Raw genomic sequence first — 13,266 nt, forward strand, 5'->3', positions numbered from 1 at the left:
GTTCGGAGAGGAGTGCTCTAGTGTTGTTACTTCCCTGAGTAATCGCTCAGTATTCTTACAGCAATTTATTTTCCTGTCCAAAAAGCCTGTTTTCACAGCAACCCCAGCGGGCACTCGGCTTCTCCAGTACAAAGCGCCTTCCAGCAGAGGCACATTGGTGTGTAGTTTGAACTTTGGAAATGTGTTTTACAGAAAGAAGATCCTGCTGTACAATAGGATGCCAAACTGAAAATAAGGTATGCTGTGGGCTCATTAACTAAGACTCCTTTGTAATCAACATCCATAATGCTTTGGTTTCCCCTGTTGTTTTCCCTTTCTTTTGTCTACGCATCCACTTTTGTTTAAGGAAAAAAATAAAGATTTTATTGAGAAGGAAAAGAATACAGGTGCAGGTGGGTGGATATTAAAAGATATTTTTAGCCTGGTGTTTGAGGAAGATATTGTTACCACTGCTGAAAACAACTGAAAGTGAGTGGATATGAGCTTCTCTGAGGCTGGGGTGATCCAGACTTGAACAGCTGCCAGATGCTTGCTGGGGCTCTCTGCAGAATTTGCATCCAGTGACTTTGGTTCCTTCTCATCCTGAGTGAGAATGGAGGAAGGCGAGGGATCCCCCACCATTTGTCTGGCCTCTTCTTGTTTCTTTCGCTTAAATATTGCTTCTGTTGTAAAAGTCACAGAGGCTGCTGCTCCCAAACCTGCAGCTTCCTGATCCATTGGTGTATGGGGGTGGGCTGAGAGCAACCCCTGCCTATGGTGGTGGATCCTGAATGCATCATCCTGCCTTAGGCTGGCTGGGGATCAGATATTGGAGTGATTTGTTCACACTGAGAAAACACACCTTCATCTCCCAGGTGTCTTCTGGCTGCTGGAGTCACCACAAAAGCTGCAGCAGAAACAGCTACTACGATGCAAAAATAAGATGATTCCTCTAAATAAACCTTCAGATGAAAGAATGGGAGACAGACAGTATGAACCTGTACTGCTCAGCATTAAACCAAAACCAACCAACCAAACGAAACAAAACAACAACAAAAACCACCCAAACCAAAAAAAGAAACCTAAATGTCAAAGTCTTTATGAAAGGCTTGGCCAGCAAAGCTGCAAAGCAAATCATAATCCAGTAATTGGTGGCTCTCTGCAGCACCACTTCTGTTTCTTGAAGCGGTAAGTTTATCTTTGCATCCCTGTTTAGAGAAAATCTCAGGGTCCTGCTTGCCTTTTCTAAAACATGAGTAACAGCAAAAGAGGATGACAATGCCTCAGCATCTCCTTGGACAGCATGGGCAACAGACCTTACTCAAGGTCTTCTGGGATGCACTGCTACGGAAAAAAAAAAAAAAAAAAAAAAAAAAACATTATTTCTGCTTCATTTGTGTCAGCACATAAAGATAAGACAGCGTAAGGCAGTGTTCAGAAGGAGTTAGCTTGCCTGCTTGAGCACATTGCAGTTATCCTTAAAGCATTAAAGCAAAGGTCAGGGTGGGATTGAAGCGGAGATGGAGAGGAAAGCAGAAGCAGGTAAGCCCTGCTTAGTGGAGAGTCTTTTTCACTGTGCTGGGGATTGGCAACGATACATTTTATTTTCAGGTTTGGGGAGCTGTAAGAGTGAAGACAGGGCCTAGGATAAGGTATCAGCCCAACCTTAATCTGGAATTCATGGAGACCAGCGGTCTGGTGAGAGTTTGCTCTTAGAAGTGCACGTTAGTTTTAGCAGGACCAGTGCTGGGAGAGTTGATCCAGCTGTATGTGATGTTACAGCTGTCTGAGATTGTAGAAATGAGGTGAAGAATAGCTTTAGAGCTTGTGGTGGGTCAAAGGAGGCTGGATACCTTTTCTGCAGTGTACAGGATTTTTTTTTTGCAAAGATGCAGCAGCATGCAAGGGAATGTTGCAGAGGGGTGAGTTTAGAAAGCAAAGAAACAAAATGCAGACACTGTAATTCATTTGCACAGTGAATCTTCAAAATCAATTTCAAACTGAAGGGAACAGCTTCATCTTGTAGTCACAATTATTTGAAATCAGCTCTTTTTTTTTCTTCCTCTCTGCTGCTGCTGGGGACCCAACCATGTAGCGATGGTTTCATTTCATCTGCGTGATTTGGGGAACCAAAGGGACCGCATACTCCACAGCTTATTACTTGTAAGACATCTGCAGAAAGTGCTTTTCATTTGTATTCCAAAATCAGCTTCCTTAACTGCAAGACTCTGCTGTGGCATTGGCACCTGTAAAAGAAAAACAAGCCATAGCTTTTGATTTACCTGCTGATTTAATAATTGTTTTCTCCATGTAATGGAACTGTGTCCCTGGAAGAGATGCAGGGTGTTCTGGTGTTTCCTACCTACCCAATAGGTTGTATTTTAAAGGGAAATTGGGAAATGTGACGGATCCCCACACTTCCGTGCTCCTGCTGCAGATCTCCAGGAAAACTGAGGTACTAAGGGGATGTTGGGTTTTGCTGGAGCCCCTGGGTCATTTTGTAAAAATCTCTTTTCCTCTTTCATGGTGTTTTCCTACTGATGTCCCTCCCTCTTCCCCTCTCCAGCTTTGGTGATATCTGCCCCACAGAGGTGGCAGAACCTCGATATGTTTAAGACTTTTTGTTCATGTGAGGTGTGGCAAATGGTGTCCACCCACTGCCTGAGGTCCCATCCAGGTCATCAATATTAGACCTGCCCTAATAAGAGCCACACTCCCCCAACCCGGCAGCAGCTCTGAGGCACTCCCTTGGTGCTTTCCCTGTGCAGGTGAAACACATGGCCCTGGTGAAAGTTTGGGGCAGAAGGGGGCTGCTGCCTGTGGTCTCATGGTCCCTCATCACGCTGCTTGTTTTCTCGATGGGAAGAGTAATATTCTGGGACAAAGGCATGGCTTCACGGCAGCAGCAGTGAAATTGCTCTCCTTTCTGACTAGTCCTTCAAGGAAGATCTCTCAGATCTAACTCTCCAGGGGCTAAAATCAATGCAGGAGTTAAGCAGCGTGGCTTGGCTATTTGGATAAAATAGCCTAGTTTTGATTAGGTAGGGAATCGTAGGATAAAGGGATTTCTTTTTCTCAGAACCGGGCACAGAATAGCAATGTGAAAAGCTGGATCAAATAGCTAAAGCCAATATCTTCCCCCCGAGGCTTTCTTTCAGTTTCTTTGTAGCACATCAACTTAAAAGAGACTTAAACTCTGGTTTCTGAAGGTTGCAGAGTAGGGGGTGAAAGCAGCAAAAGAAAAAGAGTTCACAACTGCAGCCTCTTAGGAAATTGTGGTAACAACCTGTCATCCTCAGAGTTAGGGCCGATAATGCTCCAGCCTGTCCTTGGGTCTCTCGGTCTTTATCTAAATTATCAGCTAGCATGTCTGAAATGTGACGGTGTGTGACACTTGGTGCAATACACTCGGTACTCAGGAAGGCAGCACGGGTAGAAGAAGTAGGGGAAATAACGCTGTTTTGCTGTGTTTTGCTCCTGATGTGTTAATCCTCTCTGTCCCACTGAGCTGCTCAGTCTGTCAGCTACGTTCATGCATTCAAGACTGAGAGGCTGATGTGTGTATTTTTACACACCTGCAGACATATCTGTCCTCACTGTGACAACTTACTGCTTGAAGCATGTTTGGAATCAAAAGTGGAGAACAGGTACAAAAAGCTTATTTTAACATCTCCTGTGTTAAGGAGATATTTCTGCTAAATGATATAGTGATATGTGCCCCTATATCCCCCAAAATAGGTGGAAACATCAGTCTTTGTGTCATCTGTGTATTAATTTACTATAGTACACGTGCTGCTGGGCTACCTGAAATATACGGAAAGAAACAACTCAAACACCCTCACAGAGGTGACAAGAACAAAAAAATTTAGAAATAATTCCTTCACGGGGGCAGGGGCAAGGAAGGAAGACTCAGTTATTCTGTCAGGTATACTTGGTGAGTTTTTTGGTTGTGTTTTTTTGTTTGTTTGTTTGTTTGTTTTGTTTTGTTTTTTCAAAAAATCTTGTAGAAATGTCTTTGCTTAAAAAGAAAAACTGTTTTATTAAAAGTACTCCTCTGTAGAATTAATATTTGCCCATGAGAAAAACAGCCTCCTCTAATTTAGACTGCTTATACCTGCTCCCTTTATCTCTTTCTGTAAAATCCTACACCCACTGAGCTCACATAAAATTATATGATGCTTGAGTCCCTGACTTCCTAAGTTCAACACAAAGAAGGAACCTGAATGCTGCTGCAGAATGCCTGACTGCTGATGTCCAGAATGTCTTATGTGAAATACAACTTGGAAAGTAGCCACACTTTCCTCAGTAAAAGAAAAAAAGAAAGGAGGGGAAAAAAAATTACTTTGCCTTCCTGCAAAGATGCAAACCCTAAGGGTTCCAAGAGAAGATGCATGAATGAGCTAATTTTAATAATTTGAGGATCTCATTGTTTCTAAACATGTTGGGCTTTGGCACCTTGTTTCATTAAGTTTTTTTTTGTTGGTTTGGTAGTTTTGTGTTATTCTAAAATCACTGGCTAGTGGTACTGAAGTGTATCTATTGTGCTATGACACTAAGGTAGGAAGGTTGGCGTAACAGAGGAGATTTGGGAGTTATATGGTCTTTCTGCTTTAGGATCATTTTCTCCCGACCATGTCAGTAGATGGGGCTGGTTTCTGCAAGTTCTGCAAGCCCCTGCAGACACGTGCTCCAGTCATGTCCCCTGTTGTTCCCAGCAGGGTTTCAGGACACTGCCACCACAGGATAGCTGTGTCCCTCTGTTTGCTGGGGAGATACTTTTCTATTTCTCTGCTAGGGCACTGCAAAAGGCACCATGAGCCATTGCCCACCTCCCAGGATGCTCCTCTCCTTGGGGGGGGGTGGGGGGGGGGGGTGGGGAAAAAAGGCTCCATCTGGGATGAAGGATCAGCCATACATCAGTTGTGGCAGTGTTCTTGAATCACTGCCACCAGCAAGGAAGCACCAAGCTGCATCCGTCACTGCTTACCATAGCACTGCATTTCTCCTCTCGTTCAGCTGCCCCATGCTCCTGTAAACCTTTTCTGTACAGGCTATTGCTCTCGTGCTGGCATGATGCATTTTTAACGAGCTCTCCTCCAAAGACCACAAGGTACCTCTGTAGCCTTAAGCAGAGACCTTGACGTTTTTTTATTATATCTTTTTTTTTTTTTTTTTTTTCAAACTGTGCAGAGAAAAATGCTCTAGTACTCTGAGCAGTACAGACAGCATGATCCTGGCTGAACAGAAGATGAATCAATGGGTAAGCGGTTCCTTTTGCAGTAAAAAAGTGTTAAATTCGTCGAGCCTTGTGCCGCTTTGAAGCTTGCAGGCATGACATTTTTGGTGGTTTTATTACATTTTATTTTTTGTGTGTTTGAGCTACTGCTTAGTCAAGTAGATGCTGTCAAATCCTGATAAAGCAAACTCCAACATCCTACAGTTAAATGATGATATAATGCAACACGCACAAACTGTGAGCTTTTTTTTAAAGTTGTTATTTTTCCTTTTTTTAGTCACTTAGGACATCTTTTAAATACATCTGAGAGTTTAACTGCAAGGCTGTCACTGCAGTTTACAAACAAGCTTAGGTAGTTACTTAGTTAACTCAAAATGATTGGAGAAATGAAGACAACTTGTGATTTCCAGCATTCTGTACTTGCAAGACAGCCAGTATTTCAATCGGAAGAAATTTTGCTTTAATGTGCTTCATCTTCTCCGCGTTCTGATGGAGAAAAAAAAAAAAAATCAAATGATTTTGATACTCAGTGCTTCAGGTGAAAGATTGCCTTTTCAGGTAGTATAATTTCAGCTGTATATCATGAAGGGTAATGTTTATCATGCTGTCTTGCTTTGGAAAATCTAGTCTAGCCTAAATAATTTCCGTGCCACATCACCTTGAAATATTTCAAAACAGTGTGCCATGAAAAGCTCATCGTGAAGTATTTGGCTTCTGCACTACAGGCTCCTGGGCTCTCATTGCCATAGAACCCAGGCACCTTCCAGCAGCACATCTGCCTTGTTTTGTTTGTTTTCACATCCTCCCTTCTCGGGAAAATGCATGTGCAGTGGTGTGGGTGGTTTTCATTAGGTTTCTCCTTAAGGGAGTGGTTTGATATATATCTATAATTATTCATTTTTTATTTCTAATGAAGATGCATTCTTCTGGATTTCAGGGAGAAAAGGCAAGGTGGAAGAATTAAGTGCAAGTGCTTGGAGTGGTACATGGAGATGTTTGGAGATGTCTGGCTGGTGTTGGTGTCCTCAGACTGATCTGCAGGAATTGCTGACCTCACTGGGAATGTTTGTGCCAGAGGAGCAGCTGTGCAAGAGCTTTAGGCTTGGTTTCATTCTTACCTGCAGAGGTTTGTGACTGTCCGAGGGGAGATTTTCTGGCTGACACACCGCAGCTGAGCAATTCAGCAGGGTAGGGGCTGAGCAGGTTCGCCCTGTCCCATGGGCCAGGCCTGGCAGTGGTGTGGGTGTGGGTAGCTGGCAAGGACGAGCTCTGTGCTATGTACAAAAGTGGTGCTGCTTGTCCCTCTCTAGGAAAGGGATGACCAGTTTTCTGCAGCCTGAAATTTCAGCTCTGATGTGTAAAGCCCATCTCCTTCTGCTGGCTCATGTGTCAGTAACTGCATGTTGTCTGCGTTGCTAACTATTGCAGTTGCTCCTTATTAACTCGTCAAAGGAGATAAGAGGATCTCGTTACAAAGAGCTGCACTATCCATTACTAAAGCTGCTCTTTCAGATGAGATTCATTTTACACTGGAATTTTACACCACCAAGCAGGCTGGGTGGAGGCACAACTAGTTGAATTGTCCCTAAAGTCAAATCAATTTGCCAGAGGAATGAGAAGCTTTAATAAAGTTGGTGTTAAGCTACTGTGGCTGTGCATCTGCACTCCACACTGGCCCTCCAGTCACTGGCACAGGGATGCTCTTATCTCCACTGCAACATCTTCACACAGAAGTCATGGCTCTGTCCCTCGATGGTGACAGTCAGCCACTGGCATTGCTGCCTTGTAAAATGACCTAATGCACAAGTTAATCTGGGCCTATTCTTAAATCCAGTGCTGCCTTAGTAAGCAAGCTGAACACAAATGATGAGCACACTTTGTTCTGCCAGTACACACCGGTTATGGAATAACTAGCTCAAATGGGCATTTTCTGATCAGTTCTGACAAAAAGTTAGTGTATAATGTAAAGCAGTTCCTACACTGGGAGCTCCTAGATTCCTAAACCTTCTGTGCAATATCCAAAGCAAATTTATTTCCAGGATAAACTTTTAAAGTTGTATGTATTTCTCAAAAATCACGTAATGAATATCTGGTGATGATAGGACAGACAACTGTCAGCACAATTGTGAGAAAGAATGGGAACACTTCTGGATCGGCAGCAAGAGGATAAAGACCATCACAAGCAATCAGTCCTAAAAGACAGGGAGCAGAGGGAAGACAGGAATGAATATAAAGGCTATGCAGGCACAGGTATATCAAACCCATCAGAAGATCAGTAAGAAGGGGTTTGTTTACAGGGGATGTAAACCGTGAATCGAGAGTGGCTCTTGTTGGTATGCTCTGTAGGGAGCAGGAAAGGTGCCCTCTTGTTTGCTGCCTTCCAGCTCAGGGTCAGCTAGATGTCTCCAGCGATGCTTTACAATTTCCAGCTGGAGGACACACGCTGAGCTTGAACTTAAACTTTGGACTGACTCCTGCTGCCTCTCCAAAATGTTTGAGTGTGTATCAAAGAGCTTCCAAGACTGCACTGGAAACAAGAAATGGTTAAAAGCCATTGAGAAAGGAAATTGCTGGTTAACTAATCTCAATCAAAATTCACCCTTGATGAAGTGCAAATTTGGAACCACCTGCAGTGGGCACCAAATTATCTTTCAGAGTCTCTTGGAGCTTTAGGTACTTCTGATGTGCCCTTCTCAACAGCATTGTCATGTGCCTGTTATTTCTGCTGCAATTCACTGCTTCAGAGTCTGAGTCCTCAGGTCAGGGGGGATTTTGTCACTAGTGCGAGGACAGACACAGCCTTCAAAAGCTCTTTTTGTTGTTTCTTTTTTTTTTTTTTTAATACTTATTAACAGAAGGGAAAAAAAAAAAGCTGAAACTTGCAAACAAAATGGTAAGAGCAGAATCACATGTGTCTTTTGATCATGATTATGCTTTCAGAAGCACATTGGCATAATGAAGAGATAATTACTAACTATGCTGGGTTCTGTTTTCACACATTTATGACGAATAGGCATGGGAGGGGGTAGGCTGTCACTGATTTTAGGCAAAGCCCTTCAGTAGGTATGAAGGAACTTAAACACTGACAGGAAAACAGTTCAGCCTTCGTAGCCTGCCTCCACATTTCCAGCAGGACTAAATTTACCGATCAGCAGCAAATGAAGAGCATGGAGCTGCATAAGCAGTGCCCAGCCATTACAAGGCTTTGTGGCAGCATAATAGCAAGGTGTAAGTATCAAAATACCAGGAGTCTCAAACAAAGCAGCTGCAATAGCAGAAAGCTTGCTATCAACTTAGCTGCCCTTTTTGCACATGCACTCAGGGTATGAAGTCTTCTACCCCAATTTAACTATTTGCCATGGTTGTTGTGTGATGGTCCCATGCAGATCTGTAGTTCTCCAAGTCAAGGAGAACTTGGTCTTGAGGGCCAGCACAGGGCAGTAATGCTGCCATTGGATAAAAACTTCCAGCACTTTCTCTTGCTCCAACACTTCAATTCAATATTGAAAGACATATCCTCTGCTGAACAAATTTGAAGGCCAGGGACCTGGAGCTGACACCTCCCTGCACAACTAGAGCCCGATTTTCAGACCTGTAATTAGCATCGGGTAGCCTCTTGGCATGCAATTGAAACACATTTTCTCATTTAAACTCACCCAGGCTGACTATTTTCAGTGATACAAGCATGTACATCCCATGACCAGTCTTATGGGTTTGCTCCAGATTGTGCTAATTACTATTCCAGGTGGCTATGAGTTAATTAGAAAGCTATGTGTTTCAGGGTGCATGGTAGCCACACATAAATAAATCATTATTGAACACAGAGTGCACAGATATTTGATGTGGCAGAAATCTTTTGACTTGCACAGGAGAGCTGGAATGCGTGTATTATTACTGACCACATGCATTTTATTTTTACATTAATTGGTCTCATCCGGGTTGGGGTTTTGGAGGGCTGAGGGTAAGAGGCTTGATCTGGAGTCATCAGTTGTTACTCATCATGGCCCAATTTCTATTTCATTAGGTTTCAGGCCAGCCTGTTATGTGTGAGGTATGACCTTCCCTCAGATGCTAAAAGGGCGCTGTGCCTGCCTGGGTTGGGACATCTGGTAAGGACGATATGAAGCCAGCAAGGCTTCCCGTTGGTAAGGCACCACCCATGTCCTCTGACCCTGAGCAGCAATTCCGTGCCTCTCAAGTGTTTTCTTCTTGCTCATTGCCCTCTAAGGCTGCCCTAGCACACGGATGGCCCCTGCTTGATGAAGCATGGGGGAAGGCCACCAGAAGCGGGTGGCAGCCATCCCTGGCGGTGTGTGACAGGCTGAGGTCCCGTGCCACTGCTGAGCAGGGAGCAAGGCATGTGCTCCTTGCTCCCAGTGCCAAACCTGCAAGTCCCTTAGCTTCAGGGAGCCCGCCCCCTCCACAGATATCTCATGGCCTGAATCTGTCTTTTCTGTCCCTGTAAGGCCATGTCAGGAAAGCAGGGATCAACATGGTCTACACAAGGACTCTTGCAGGGGCAGTTTGGCACATCCAGCTCCATGGACACCTGCTTTGCTGCATTCAGGAGCTCCTGGTGGCTGGGCAGATCCACACCGCATCAACGACATCCATCCTGTCCAGACAGACAGGCCCCTGTGACCACAGAGGTATGTTTCTGAAGTGCCACCAAGGGCTTTGTGATGTTAAATTCTGTCTTGCTGATGTATTTATTAAATCAGTGCTCCGCTCAGCTTCCTGAAACACAGACTGGGACCACTAGCACAGTCCATAATTTCAGCAGTGCTTCTGAGCCTCCTGTTTGAGCTTGTTCTCTCACCAGAGTCACCATCTACTTCAGCACATTTTTTTTTTAATTTTAATTCCTGCCCTCCCCCACGCATGCACACAGACCTCGCAGAGATTTTCATGCATTTAAATGAAAAAGCTGAACAGTTCCCTCTTCTCATTCACATTATGCAGCATTGCCCTTCTCTGTACTTTATCCTATTTCAGAGCTGTCATGCAAACGAACCCAACTTTAAAAAAAAAAAATCATTAAAGTAGTATGCATCCTATCAGCCTTCTGTCTTGGCTCCTTCTCTCCCTGTATGTGTAGGCAGAAATCCCTTCTCCTGCTTGCCCTTCTCTTTCAGGTGTTTTGACTTTTTTTTTCTAACTCTAATCCAGTAAATTCATGGCTCCCCCAAATGCTCTGGTCTGCTACAGTTGTCCAGTAAACCTCTGTGCCCTTCACCTCCCCACACACATAGTATTTACTAATCCAGGACTACAGAACTCTTGTTTTCTAAAGCTTTTTTCATGTTTTCTTCCTCAACTACAGCATTATTCTTTTCTGTAAAACCTGTCCTGTAAAGCACCTTGTGCTGCTATGTCACCTCTTTTACTTTATCCACCTGAGATAACCTGGATGAAGTAGTCACTGTATTTCTTTTATCTGTCTCTTCAGTTATCTCATTATTTTTAATATTATTAATACTCTTATTTTTTTATATCATCTGAGTCAGCTTTTGAGGAAGGCTGGGCTATAGACCTTCAACATTTATTACTACTATGTCGTTGTTATTTGTCAATCTGGCTTATGTTAGCCACCTTCACCATGCTGAAAAGTTACTCTCTGATAAGCCCGCCCTTTTTCATGTCCCTGCATTTTGATCAGGGACATTTGGCTTTGCTGGTCATACTTCTGCAAGGTAAGCAGCGTGGGCTACCCTAGGATTTTCACTCTGGCAATGGAAAAGAAGTCGTCTTTAGCAGAGACTAAACACAGAAAGTACATCCAGCTCTGGGGTTTCTTGGAGGACAGCCCCAGGAAGCATCATTTATGCTCGCTCTCAGCACAAGTGTATGGCTCTTGTTATTGGCTCTCCTGGGCAACCACCATAAAGCAATCTCAAACAAACAAAAACCCTGCCTGAAAAGGGAAAACAACAGAAAGATGAGAGTAAATCTAACGATCATGACAGCAAGTGGAGGAGTGGTTGGGTAGGGCTCAAAAGAGGCAAATGTAAATTGTTCCCAGGGAAGTATCTTGCTGTGACTGCAGCCAAAGCTGTTTGCAGGAAGATGTGGATGTTAGCACAGCTCTGGCAGGGAATCTGTGCTAGCTGCAGCTGGAGAGAGCACAAGACCATGGAGCAGGTATGGGACAAGAGGTTAAGCCTTTTGCCTCTGGTTCTCTGGTCTCTGATATCCCCCTGATGGCCAAGAGACTGCCTTTTCTGAAGAAGAACTCACAGTAAGGTTCTAGTTAGTGGTGAAAACTATTTATGACTTATTTCCAAAGTCCACGGAGCAGTACCTGCCTGGAAGGCAGGAGGCCAGCAAAGCACAGGTATGAGACTGGATCTGCCAACAACAGCACAGAGCATCTAGCAGGGAATTTAAGCTTCCCCATCTTTCCATCTCCATAGAAAAACTTTGGACATTCTTGATCTTACCCACACATGGAAGGTGCAATGCTTCTCAGTTTCCAAACATACATTAACCTCTGTCACTGAGAAATAAAGATCTATTTTTAATTTGTGTTGTATTTTTAAAGTTTCTTTCAAAGGTTTTCCCCCCTTTCTTCTCATGCATCTCAGAAGAAACCAGCCTGCCAAACTGCTCCAAAAAGCTCTTTGGAGATAGAGACATCCATCTCTGTGCACGATCTGTACTTGTGAAGCAGAGCACAAAGCCCTTTTCCCCATTTAATCCATATTAATTATCTCTCTACAGCTCCTCTGTAGTTTCCACTCAGCCCAGGTGCCAACACATGCATGGCTGCATCTTGAACAAACCAAAGGCTTTCACTGCACACCTGGGAAGTCAGCACTCCAAAAATAAAAATAAATACAAAGGTTTACTCCTGAAGAATTGAGGTTTTCTATGCCTAAGAACTAAATGCTTTGGGACTGTGGATTAAGGAGGATATTTTTAGTGCCATCAATATCTCCTGGAGTTGATATCTCCCAAGACAGATGGTTGTTTCCCACAGAACATTGTCAAATGTTTGCTCAGCCAAGATCAATTTTGTTCCAAGTCCTTTCCCACCTTCTGGTGAAATATATTTCACTTGCCAGACAAAAAATTAAAGAAACAGCATGAAACCATGTCACTCTAGAGGGCTCATCCCCATAGTCCTTCTCTGTCCTTTGGATGCGTGACTGACATCTCTTTTGGTGACCACAGAGGAACAGATGCCCTTGGAGTGGAAGCACGGTGCCAAAACTGAGGGCCGAGGCCACACAGCAGAAGCTGACTTCCTCTGAGACCTGGGACAAGTCCCTTCTCAGTCTGTCAAGGGGTCCTGCTGCCACACTTGTGGTTAGATTTCCTGAAACAAAATAAATCCTGAGCTTTTGTCCTGAGCACCTTGAGTGCTCTCTTAAGAAAATGATGTGCACCATGGATGGAGGAAAAGAAGTCCTGAGGAGGAGACGCTGGGAAAAGACACAGAGAGGATGAGTTGTGTCCATTGCTCAGCAACAACTTCAGCTTTTATTATTTTTATCATTTATAAGTCCACATGACTCTGGAGCCAGACACTGATAGAAATTTATGGGGGCAAAGGACTTTCTAAAGCATGGTGTGGGGTGTATGTACAGTTATGCCCTATTTGTAAAAACAGCACCATAAAATAAAACAGTTTCATCTATTTTCCTTGCTGACTGCTATTTTTAGCAGAGCCTGACTTATGGCATAACGGACACAGAGTTGGTACTTTCCAAAGTACAAACTGCCTTACAACGCCTAATTGTTAAAAGTAAGAAATTTTGGCAGCCAGGACCAGTAGCAGCTTCCGAAATCTTATGATGATTCCTTCCTGTTGCACTTTTGCTTGTCATGGTTGTTTAGGCTGAAAACTCTTAATATATGGTTGTTTTCTAGCTAGGACACTGGCAATTCAGGATCTGTGTGTGTCTCTCATCTTTATTACTTTATATATCATAATCATTCTGATTTAGTTTTGTAATGCTAAATTATTTTGAAAATGCTACAAAATCAAATTCTTTCTTCCACAGACTGGAAGGTAAATTTGATCATCTAGAATACTCCTTCTATGTTGC

General features: G+C 43.6%; 1 long non-coding RNA gene across 2 annotated transcripts; it reads left to right on the top strand.

Moving 5' to 3' along the window:
* The first annotated feature begins 84 nt into the window (after positions 1 to 84).
* Positions 85 to 13,135, top strand: LOC137853391 (uncharacterized). 2 transcript variants are annotated; one of them, XR_011094467.1, is made up of 6 exons: positions 85 to 236; positions 5,170 to 5,239; positions 6,153 to 6,341; positions 9,240 to 9,360; positions 9,682 to 9,864; positions 11,936 to 13,135. It is a non-coding gene; the product is annotated as an uncharacterized lncRNA (long non-coding RNA). The 2 variants fall into 2 exon arrangements; XR_011094468.1 differs by having other exon boundaries at positions 9,240 to 9,324.
* Positions 13,136 to 13,266: the final 131 nt, after the last annotated feature.

Source organism: Anas acuta, chromosome 3, assembly GCF_963932015.1.
Source record: "Anas acuta chromosome 3, bAnaAcu1.1, whole genome shotgun sequence".
Taxonomy (NCBI): domain Eukaryota; kingdom Metazoa; phylum Chordata; class Aves; order Anseriformes; family Anatidae; genus Anas; species Anas acuta.